This window comes from Chrysochloris asiatica, unplaced genomic scaffold, assembly GCF_000296735.1.
Source record: "Chrysochloris asiatica unplaced genomic scaffold, ChrAsi1.0 scaffold00009, whole genome shotgun sequence".
Classification (NCBI taxonomy): domain Eukaryota; kingdom Metazoa; phylum Chordata; class Mammalia; order Afrosoricida; family Chrysochloridae; genus Chrysochloris; species Chrysochloris asiatica.
In genome coordinates, this window is record NW_006408527.1 from 18,994,753 (window position 1) to 19,006,383 (window position 11,631).

General features: G+C 37.5%; 1 pseudogene; it reads left to right on the plus strand.

The window, feature by feature from the left end:
- Positions 1 to 7,471: 7,471 nt before the first annotated feature.
- On the plus strand, positions 7,472 to 7,890 carry LOC102816272 (annotated as a pseudogene).
- Positions 7,891 to 11,631: the final 3,741 nt, after the last annotated feature.

The window sequence follows — 11,631 nt, forward strand, 5'->3', positions numbered from 1 at the left end:
TCTCTCTCTGTGTATGTATATATATATATATACATACACAGAGAGAGAGAGAGAGATGGAGTCCTGGTGTAGTGCTGTAGGATAAGCACTAGATCTCAAGGTCGGTTTGAACTGCAGGGTCAAACTTACCAGCCACTTCTTGGAAACCGTATACAGGGTCACGAGTCAGAACTGACTCTACTGCACTTAACAACAATATGTGTGTGTGTGGAGTCCTGCTGTGGCACTGCAGGATAGTACACTGAACTGAAAAGTCAGTTTGAACTACAAGGTCAGCAGTTCAAACTACCAATTGCTCCTTGGAAACCCTATACAGGGTCTCAATGAGTCAGAACTGACTCGACCAAGGGCACTTAACAACAACAACTATATATATATAGTATATATATATTGTATTGTATACATATATATACACATATAAGGAGCTCTGGTAGCGTAGTGGTTACGAATCAGACTGAGACCTGCAAGGTCAGCAGTTCAAAACTACCAGCTGCTCCACCAGAGAAAGATGAGGCGATCTGCTCCCGTAAAGATTTACAGCCTCGGAAACCCTGTTTAGGGTCGCTATGGGTCGAAACCGACTCGACGGCACTTAACAACAACAACAACAATATACACATATAATGTTGTTGCTAAATGATATATGTTAGGTGCTGTCGAGTTAGTTCTGACGCATACTGTTTCTGAGGAGCAACTGATGGGTTTGAACTACTGAACTTTTGGTTAGCAGTCCAACGCTTATCCTAAAGCACCATGTATATAAAGGAAGCTACTCAAAGGTAATCATCTTTAGTATTTGAACTAGACTGTTACTTAGTTTAAAGGTGACTTCAGGAGATAATTTCAATTCAATTCAATTTTGTATATATATGACTAAATGGTTGACAGCTATTTTAAAGAATGAAGTTCTGGTGTGGTGCTGTGGGATAATGCACTGGAACACAAGGTTGGTTTGAACGGCAAGGTTTGCGGTTCAAATTCACCAGTCACACTTTGGAAGCCCTGTTCAGGATCACTGTGGGTTGAAAGCAACTGGACTGCATTTAACAACAACAACAGTTTAAAGAATCCATAAGAAGGTTGGAGGGCAGGGAAGTGAAGTTAGTAAGAGTGAGACACTAGAACAGAAGTAAGAAGAATGGTCATGTGTTAAGAATATAGTCAATATCTCTGGTTCTTATGTCTAGAAACTATAGAATGTGAATGGGTTTTGCTGTATATATTTTCACCAAAAATTATTTTTAAAATATATATATGAAAAAAATTAAGCCCTTTTCTTTATAATTCTATGTAAAGAAAACAATGAGGCAAAGGTGAATTTGCCATTTTAATCTCAACATTAGTAAACTTCCCAATTCTTAAAATTTTCCTCTGCCTCTAAGCGTAATTGTAGTAGTAAGTCTCCAAGATGGCACCCAACAATCCAAATCTCTTGGAATTCACACACCTGTGCTGTGTAACCCCTTCCCATTGAGAATGGGGTGGACTTAGTGACTCACTTCTAATAAATAAGACAGAAGGGATGGTATATGACTCAGAGACCAGGTCATAAAAGGCAGTGTGACATTTGGATCACTAACTGGGAGGGAAACCACCTGTCAGCTCTCTAGAAAGGTTCATGTGGTGAAGAACTCAAGTTTCCTGTCCACAGCCATGTGAGTGAGCTTGGAAGCAGATTCTCAATCCCCATCAAGTCTTCAGAGACTGCAGACCCACCAGACAAGCGGACTGCAAACTCATGGAGATCCTGAATCAAAACTACTTTTGACTCAGGCACAAGTAGTTTTACTGCTCCTGGATTTCTGGCCCTGAGAAACTGGGCAATAAATGTTTATTGTCTTAAAAACCCATTGCCGTTGAGTCAATTCTATCCTATAGAACAGAATAGAACTGCCCCATAGAGTTTCCAAGAATGTAATCTTGATAAAAACAAACTGCAACATCTTTCTCCCATGGAGCAGCTGGTAGGTTTGAACTGCCAACCTATTGGCTAGCTGCCAAACAGTTAACTACTATGCCACCAGGGCTCCTTGTTTGTTGTCTTAAGTTACTAAATATTAGGTGATTTGTCATGCAGTAATAGGTAAGGGGAGTCCTGGTGTGGTGCTGTGGGTTATTGCACTGGACTGCAAAGTTGGTTTGAACCATAAGGTTGGTGGTTCAAGTTCACCAGCCACTCCTTAGAAACCCTATACAAAGTGGCTATGGGGACCATTGTTAAGAGACCGACTCAACGGCATTTAAGAACAACAAGTAAGGAGAGACTAGACAAGTATCAATGAGATAATTCTACAGTTTCTCAATATGTTCACTGTTTATTGATTGGGTTGTTGATCCTACAGCACCATACCAGGAGTCCATGGATGGGATTAACCACCTGCAAAAATGGAAATCAGTAAATGTGAAGCTGAGAGAACATCTGCTCTCTGGAAAGTATGATTGAACCATCTGTATAATCTGTATTCTCCCAAACCTCCTAACACAATGCTATATACAACATTAGCTAATTGATTGATTGGCGGCTACTTACTGAGACTTGTATTGTTTTCAAAGTGCCTTGTTTAAACAAATATTCAGTAGCGTCTCAAAGCTCTTACTAGAATGGAAAAGTTATTTTGCTAGTGAGTCTGTTTTAAATGCTTTCTCTGAAGTCTTCTCTAACTACCCCCTACCAACCCTCCTCACCAACTATGAGAGTTCATGAATCTTTTCTTAGTGCTTTCATGGCAGCCGGACAAGACCTTTGCCTTGGCACTTGCCATGCATTGTACTTGTCTGATTACTTACTCTCTCCCTCAATAGGTTGGGAGATTTTTGAAGACAGAGACTGTGATTTATTCATCTCTGTTCTTGGAATACAGTTTCTGGCCCACAGTATAAATCAACTAATATTTCTTATATGAATGAATAAGACTGTATTAATGAATGAAGGAATGAACAGATGAATGAATGAATCCATCTTAGAAAAGAGTTAAGTGGCATAGGAAAAAGTTCTTTCCTCTTTAGGACTTCCATTCACTTGTTAAATGAAGGGGTTGGGCAAGATTATGTCTAATGTTTCCTTTTATTCAGACTTTCTGTGATTTGTGATTAAAGATGTGAGTGGAAACTATGCCCCACTATGACTTTCAAAATGTAAAACTAGGAAGAAAATAATAAAGATAAAAATGGAAATCAGTGAAATAGAAAAGAGACCAACAATAGAAAACAAAAAATGCAAATAAATGCTGGATCTTTGAAAAGATCAATACAATTGGTAAACCTCTAGCCAGAATGATTAAAAATAAAAGAATAAAGATACCAATTACTAATATCAAGAATGAAAGGGGACATCACTTCAGACCTTACAGACATTAAAAGGATAAGAGGGGAATATTTTTATTAATTTTATAGAGTAAATTTTGCAACAAAAATGAAATGGATAAATTACTAGAAATATACATATCACTAAAAGTGACCCCAAAAGAAATAGAAAATCTCAATAGTCCTGTGTCCATCAGAGATCTAAATCTATAATTTAATCAAAAACACATTCACAAAACTTAACTAGTCAAATTCTATCAAACATTTATGGGTGAAATAACACTAATCATTTTTTTTCTTCAGTAAAACAGTAGAAGAAATACTTTCCAACTCATTTAATGAAGATGGTATTACCCTAATATCACAACCAAAAATATTACAAGGGAAAGCAATCTACAGACTGGTATTCCTCATAAACAAAGATATAAAATCCTTTACAAAATTTTAGCAAATCAAATCTAGCAATATATAAAAAGGATAATACATAAGGTGTAAGTGGGTTAATATAGGTATGCCATGCATACAGATAGAGAAGGGAGAAATAAAAATATACTTATTCACAGATAATATGGTATGTATGCAAAAAACCCTAGCACTTTTAAAAAAAAGCTCCAAGAACTAATAATTGAGCAAGGTTGCAGAATACAAGCTCAAAAATTAGTTGTAAGAGGAAGCTTCAAAAAGTTCATGAAAAGATTCCATTATTTTTCTTTCTTTTTTAAAACTTTTTATTGTGAATTGAGTGAAGGTTTACAAAGCATACCATCAGTTTTACACTCAACAAATCATACACTTTGCTTCACTACATGGTTGCAATGCCCTCCATGTACCAGCAGTTAACAGCATTTACCTCTATTCACTTTAACTACTGCATTCCTCCCTGTGTCTCCCACTACCTTCATCTTTCCTCTGATAACCTCGCTCTTGTTGTATATTGCCTGCCCTGTCACCTATGTTAACATGTGTCTACCCTCTAGTCCATGAATAATTTCTCCCCCCGTAACTATCATAGATTGTTTCTTTGAAGATCCCACACCCCCACCTTTTTTTTTTTTTTTTAACCATTTTTACATCATTGGTTTCATATAATGTTTGTCCTTTGTGATCAACTAATGTTTGTAATTGACCAATTTCATTCAGCATAATGTCCTTTAGAGTCAACCATGTTGTGAGGTGTTTCACGAATTCATCCTTATTCTTCAACTTTTGTAGTATTCCATTGTGTGTATGTACCAAAGTTTGTTTAACCATTCTTCTCTTGATGGGCATTTAGGCTGTCTCTATCTTTTTGATGTCTCTTACAGACAGCATATTGAAAGTTTCTATTTTCTTATCCATTCTGCTTTTTATGTCTCTTAACTGTATTCTCAGTCCATTTACATTCAGTATGAATTAATTGCAGTCATTTTTCTGTGTGGTTTTGTGTGTGTGTGAGTGGTGTTGCTGGATTCTTTGTTCCACATAATTTTCTATGTTGGCTTGATTTTGTTTGTGGGTTGCCTTGTCATTTTCATTTCTGTTATATTAATGGTTACTAAATCTTTCTGATTTTTCTCTTTTTTACTTTGATGTACAGGAGTATTATTTTTTGTTGCGGTTACCCTGTAATTTATTTATTTTCTACCCTGCTTAAAACTATCTGTTTTATCTTGAAATCTACTTGACTTCCTCACCATTTGGAAGTTTTGTATCTACACTATTCCTTCTTTTTGCTTTATAGTTCATTGTACTTTGATATCTCTGGTTCCATCTTTTCAGTCTTGTAGATTTGCTTAATTTTAAATATTTTTATATCTGGATTGAGTTTTGTGTGGTGTTGTCATGAATAGTAATCTCAGGTTGTTGTCCTGCTGTTGTTCTCAGTTCAAAGAACAGCCTTTAGAATTTTTTGCAAGGTCATTACAAATTCCTTTAATTTCTGTTTTTCAAGAAATGTCTTAATTTTGTTGTCATATTTGAGGGACAGCTTTTCTGGGTACATGATTCTTGGTTGGCAATCTTTTTCTTTTAGAGTTTTGTATCTGTCATTCCTTTGCCTTCTTGCCTGCATGGTTTCTGCTGAGAAATTAGAGTTTAGTCTTATTGTGTCTACTTTATAGGTAATTTTTTCTGAGCTGCTCTCACGATTCTTTTATCTTTGATTTTGGAAAGTTTGATTATGATATGTGTTGGTGATTTTCCCTTGGGATCTATTCTGTTTGGAGTTTGTTCAGCTTCTTGTATGCTTATCTTCTCATGTTTCATGATGTTAGGGAAGTTTTCTTCCAACAATTCTTGGACGATTTTCTCTGAGCTTGTCTCTTTCTGTTTTGGAATTCTGACCACCTGTAAATTGTTCTTCATGGTGTCCCACACAACTCTTAGGCTTTTAAAGGATTTTTTCATTCTTTTTTCTGATTGCTTTAGCATACTAGTATTGAGACATTTATCTTCAAGCTCACTAACTCAGGCTTCCATTGCGTCACATCTACTCCTTTGCCCTTTTTATGTATTGTCCATTACTGAGATCTCAGTATTCATCTTATGGATTTCTAACTGCAGGTTTTGTATTGTTTCAAAATTTGTATTTATTTTGTCTGTTTGTTCTTGTAGTGTTTTCCTGAATTATTCTAAAATTTTAATTGTGTTCTCCTTGCTTTCTTTGATCTTTCTATTATCCTTTGAAGCTACCTAGTTATCATTCTTTTGAATTATTTTTCAGTTAGATCTATTACCTTTTATTCATCAGAAATGTCTTCTGGTTCTACATCTTGGTCATTTGTTTGAGTCATTCTCTCTTGCTTCTTCATGTGAGCTAAAATTGTCTGTTGTCTCCAGGGCATGTGAGGTTGTCATACTTGTGCAAACTAGCAGCACAGTTGTTGGGCCCAGAGGAGAGAAATCTCTGCGAGGCTCCTGCAATTCAAGGAGCTCATGAGGTAGTTGGGAGTAGATAGAAGGGATGTTATATCTAAGTTCCTAGACCTGTGTGGAGGTCCTATTGACCTCAATGTTATCTATGTTCAAGGCAGTCAATCTGGAAGTAGTTCATGGGGGCCTTCGATGGAACTGGTTTCAATGTCGGTTAGGACCACAGGGAAGCTGGGAGCAGGGTGACTGGTTAAATGCTGGATTAGGGGTTTTGTAGATCTGGAGTCAAGCCCACCTAAATCTAAGTGCCAAAGCAACACGCCATAGCAGCACAGTCGACCGCACCTCATGCTGGTATGGCTCACAACCACATGGCCCCAAACTCCTGGAGAGCAGGGTCTGTGCTGGGGGTGGATAAGGGTGGGAGCTGGCCACATTTCTGGTCACTAGAAGTAAAAGGAAGAAATGGCACCTTTTCTGTTGCCCAAGCAAATCTTCTGTGCTAGGCCTCTCTCTGCTGCCAAAGCTGCTCACCAGATGGTTGAGCTATGTTTAGACAACCATTCACCAGTCAGTTTCCCTCTCTTGCGATCTTTGCTTGACCTTTCCTCCTAGCAAGCACTTCACTTACCTCTCTAACCTTTCTTCTGAAGTTCAGGATGTCAAAATTTTCATGTGTATCTGTTTTATTTTGTGTCTCATATCTTTGTAGTAGAGTGGCTGTGCACTGTGTTTATCTAGTCCACCATCTTGCCAGAAATCTCCCATTATTTTTCAATTCCATTAACTTTTTGATGCCCCCTCATATTTCTATGCTGTTGTTGTTACGTGCCATCAAGTCAATTCCAACTCAGAGTGACCCTGTATAGAGTTTCCGAGGAGCAGGTGGTGAACTTGAACTGCTGAATTTGAGGTTCATACCAGCCTCGAGGTCAAGTGTTTATCCTATGGTGCCACACCAGGACTATATTTCTACATTCTGATGTTGTTAAGTGCCGTCAAGTCGATTCCGACCCACAGTGACCCTGTATAGGGTTTCCAAGAAGCAGCTGGTAAGCTTGAACCACTGATCTTGCAGTTCAAACGGCTTTGCAATCTGGTGCATTAACCCACAACACCACACCAGAAGTCCACACTAGGTCTAGTAGCTAACAATAGAGAAACAGAAATAGAAAATATGCTACTTAAAGCAGCATAAAAAGCCTGAAATACTTATAGATAAATTTAATGAAATGTGTGTAAGACATTTACCTTAAAAACCACAAAACAGTCTTCTTCTGCACTGCCTACGGAGGAGGCACCTGTCTTGACCAGCATCATGGCTGCCCTGAGACCCCTGGTGAAGCCCAAGATCATGAAAAAGAGGACCAAGAAGTTCATCCCGCCCTCCCACCCCCTCACCAACCAGATCATTATGTCAAAATTAAGCATAACTGGCACAATCCCGGAAGCATTGACAACAGGGTGCAGAGAAGATTTAAGGGCCAGATCTTAATGCCCAATATTGGTTATGGGAGCAATAAGAAGACAAAACACACGCTGCCCAGAGGCTTCCGCAAGTTCCTGGTCCAAAACATCAAAGAGCTGGAGGTGCTGCTGATGTGCAACACATCTTACTGTGCAGAGATTGCTCACAGCATTTCCGCCAAGAATCGCAGAGCCATCGTGGAAAGAGCAGCCCAGCTGGCCAGCAGAGTCACCAATCCCAATGCTAGGCTGTGCAGTGAAGAAAATTAAGTTAGCTTGTTTTCGAGTTTTATTTGTGCTAAATAAAACCATAAAAGCAAAAGCTCTGCCATCAAAAACAAAACTAGGAAACAATGCAAAGAGAAAGTAAAGATCTAAATGTGTGAATACATATGCTTTGTTCCTGATGGGAAGACTCAATTAAAATGTTAATTCTTGTAGAAAGTCTATGGATTTAGAATATCCAAAGCTATCTTTAATTTGTTTGTTGACCTTTTATTTTGTTTTGGGTGACTATTTATAGAATCAATGTGTTGTCCGTTCAACAATTCATTCAGAGTTTGTTCCATGACATTGATTACAATCCCCACAAAATAACAGCATTTTTCCCATTTCTTCCCCGTGTTTCCCATTTCCCTTTGCTCTTCTTTCCTATTCCTTCCTGCCTTCTGAACTTTACTGACAGACAAATGCTGCCCTTTTGATATCTCATGGCTGATTGTTCTAAGAAGTGTGTACCTCCCTGGTATTATCGTTTATATAGACCTAAATATCATGGCGATATGGGTTAATGCGCCAGATTGCAAAGCTGTTTGAACTGCAAGGTTGGTGGTTCAAGCTCACCAGTTGCTCCTTGGAAACCCTACACAGGGTTACTATGGGTTGGAAACTACTGGACAGCACTTAACAACAATTGTTGAGTTGCAAGTTGAATCATAGGGGTGGGTTCAGTTCTAGGTCTTGAGGGTCCAGCAGTCTCCATCAAACCAGTATGCCAGATTTTTTTTTATTATTTGAGTTTTGTTCCACATGTTTCTACCATTCAATGCAGGACCTTCTATTACGATTCCTTTCAGAATAGTTGATAGTGATAGCTCAGCACCATGTAGTTCTTCTAAAGCTGTCATTTAAAAAAAGAATAAACTTGAAGATTTTATCTTACATGATTTAGAGAACTACTAAAAAGTTACAGTAATCAAGCTAGTCTGGTATTGACATACAGTTAGACATATACATCAATAAAACAGAATAAAGACAGAGGGTGTGGAGGAAGGTAGAATCTCCAGAGTAGTGTCCAATCTGTCTAGGCAGGGCTGATGAAAAGAAATGTGGATAGGATGCTTGTGATACAATAGTGAATAATTGTTATCAGGACTGATTGTGAGGGTTGGAAATGTAAAGGTAGATATTTTGTAGCAAGGAGGGTAGTGATTAACTTTGCAGTCTAGGATCAGAGGTCCCTGGGACCATCAAGGGAGAAGAGCAGAGAGCAGGACCCTACCCAGAGAAGCAGTGATGCCAAAGATGGAGGCAGAGACAATGATGTGAAGAAATGAAGCAGCTGGGGACTTTAGATCCAGAGAGGGAGAGAGACTGTGTGCAGGCTTGCAGGGTAAAATTTTTGGTTGGTTGATGATTCATGGAAGGGATTGTAATCATGACAATGAAACTATATACAATAGGATTAATGTAAAACTAATGTTCTCCCATGTAAACTATCACATAATTCAAAATAAAACATTGAAAAAAAAAAACAAAAACAGAATAAAGAGTCCAGAAATAGACCTACACATGTTTTACCAATTATTTTTTGACAAAGGTGCCACAGTTATTCAAAAAGGAAAAGATATCATTTCAATAAAGGTGCTAGAATAGCTGTATCATCTCATGGAAAAAAATATATACCCTAATCCCAGCTTCATACTTCATGCAAAGATAAACCAGAAATAAGTCAGATATTTGAACATAAGATGTAAAACAACAAATTTTAAGAGATTATAGAAGAAAATCTTTGTGTCTATGATGTAGGCAAAATTTCTTAGGACACAAAAAAATTCACAATAAAACAAACAATAAATTTGGCTTCATTGAAATGAGAAACTTCTCTTCTAAAGATACTTTAAATAAAAACAAAAAGGATCACAAGTCACAGTCTTGTAGAAAATATTTGCAAAACATATATTTGACGAAGGATTTTTATACAAAAAATATAAAGAGTTTGTATAATTCAATGGAAAGAAGACAATTCAATTTAAAAAATATTTAAGCAAAAGAGATGAATAGTTATTTCACCAAAGAAAATATATGAATGGTCAAGAGGCACAGAAAAGGTGCTCAACACCATTAGTAATCAGTGAAATACAATCTAAAACTACATGAGATTTTACTGGCACTGTAGGATAATGCGCTGGACTGCAAGGTCAGGTTAAACCACAAGGTCGGCAGTTCAAATTCACCAGCTTCTCCTTCCTCAGAGACCCTATACAGGGTCATTATGGGTGGAAACCAACTCAATAGCACTTAACAACTATTAGAATAACTGAGTGCCTATATGGTGCAAACAAATAAGTACTTAACTCCTAGTTGAAAGGTTGGCAATCTGAATTCATTCAGAGGTGCTGTGGAGGATGGACCTGGTGATCTGCTTTCCAAAGGTCACTGCCTTGGAGACCCTATGAAGCAGTTTTACTCTGCACTCATGGGGTTGTCATGAGTTGGGATCTAATGGTAACTAACAGTAATAACATTTGAATAGTTAAAAGAAAAAAGACAATACCAAGTGTTGGCAAGAATGTAAAGCAAAGTGATCAAATAGCCAGTAAATAGAAAGATGCTTTTAATCATTAGTTCTTGTTTCTTTTTTTTTTTTAGTTATTGTTTTTGTTGTTAAGTGCCCTTAAGATTAGTCCCACTTATCATGACTCTGTATAGGGTTTTCAAGGGGGGATGGTGGGTTTGAACCTGACCTTGTGGTTAACAGTGCTTATCCTACAGACCCACACCATGACTCAAATCAAAACTAAAATGATATGTAAAACTGCATCTCATCCCTGAAAAAAATGACACTGATTTAAAAAACAACAGAAAATAACAAATATTATCAAGGTTGTAAGGGAGATTGGAAATTTATCCATGATTGGTGGGATTGTAAAATAGTATAACTAGAAAATGGTATGGCACTTTCCCCAAAAGTTAGAAATAGAAATACCTTAGGCTCCATCAATTCTAGTCCTAGATATATACCCTGAGATCTTATCACAGTTACATGAATAGACATATGCACAGCCACATTCACTGCAGTATTCTTCACAATAGCTAAAAGATGGAAACGTCAATCAGTAGAGGAATGTGGTACCTACTTACAATGGAACACTGCACAGCTATAAAAAATCCCGATGAGTTCTCAAAATATTTTATAATCTGGATATATATGGAGGATATTAAGCTGAGTGAAATGAGTCAATCATAAAAGGACAAATATTGTACGATTACACTTTTATCAGATGATAAGAATAGATTTGGATAAAAAAAAAACAATATTCATTGGAGGTTACTTATGAACCTCCAATCATAGGGGAGAGAGGGGATGGAAGAGGAAAAGAGGGAAAATCACTCTCTAGAAAGTTGTTGTTGTTAGGTGCCACTGGATCAGTACTGACCCACAGCAACCCTATGCACAACAGAGTGAAACAGTGTCCATCCTGTACCAACTTCACAATCATTGCTTTGTTTGAGCCCATTACTGCTAACACTATGCAGATCCATCTCATTGGGGGTCTTCCTCTTTTTTTCTTACCCTTCAATAACAAGCAGACACTTGTTATTTTTGGTGTCCAGAAGGCAATAAGGAATGTGGGTGAAGTGTACAACTTGATTAAGATAAATGATGACACTAAGAAGTTAATGGGATGACACCTATGAATATAATATACAAGTTTGTTGTTGTTGTTAAGTGCTGTTTAGTCAGTTCCGACCCATAGCAACCCTGTATAGGGTTTCCAAGGAGTGACT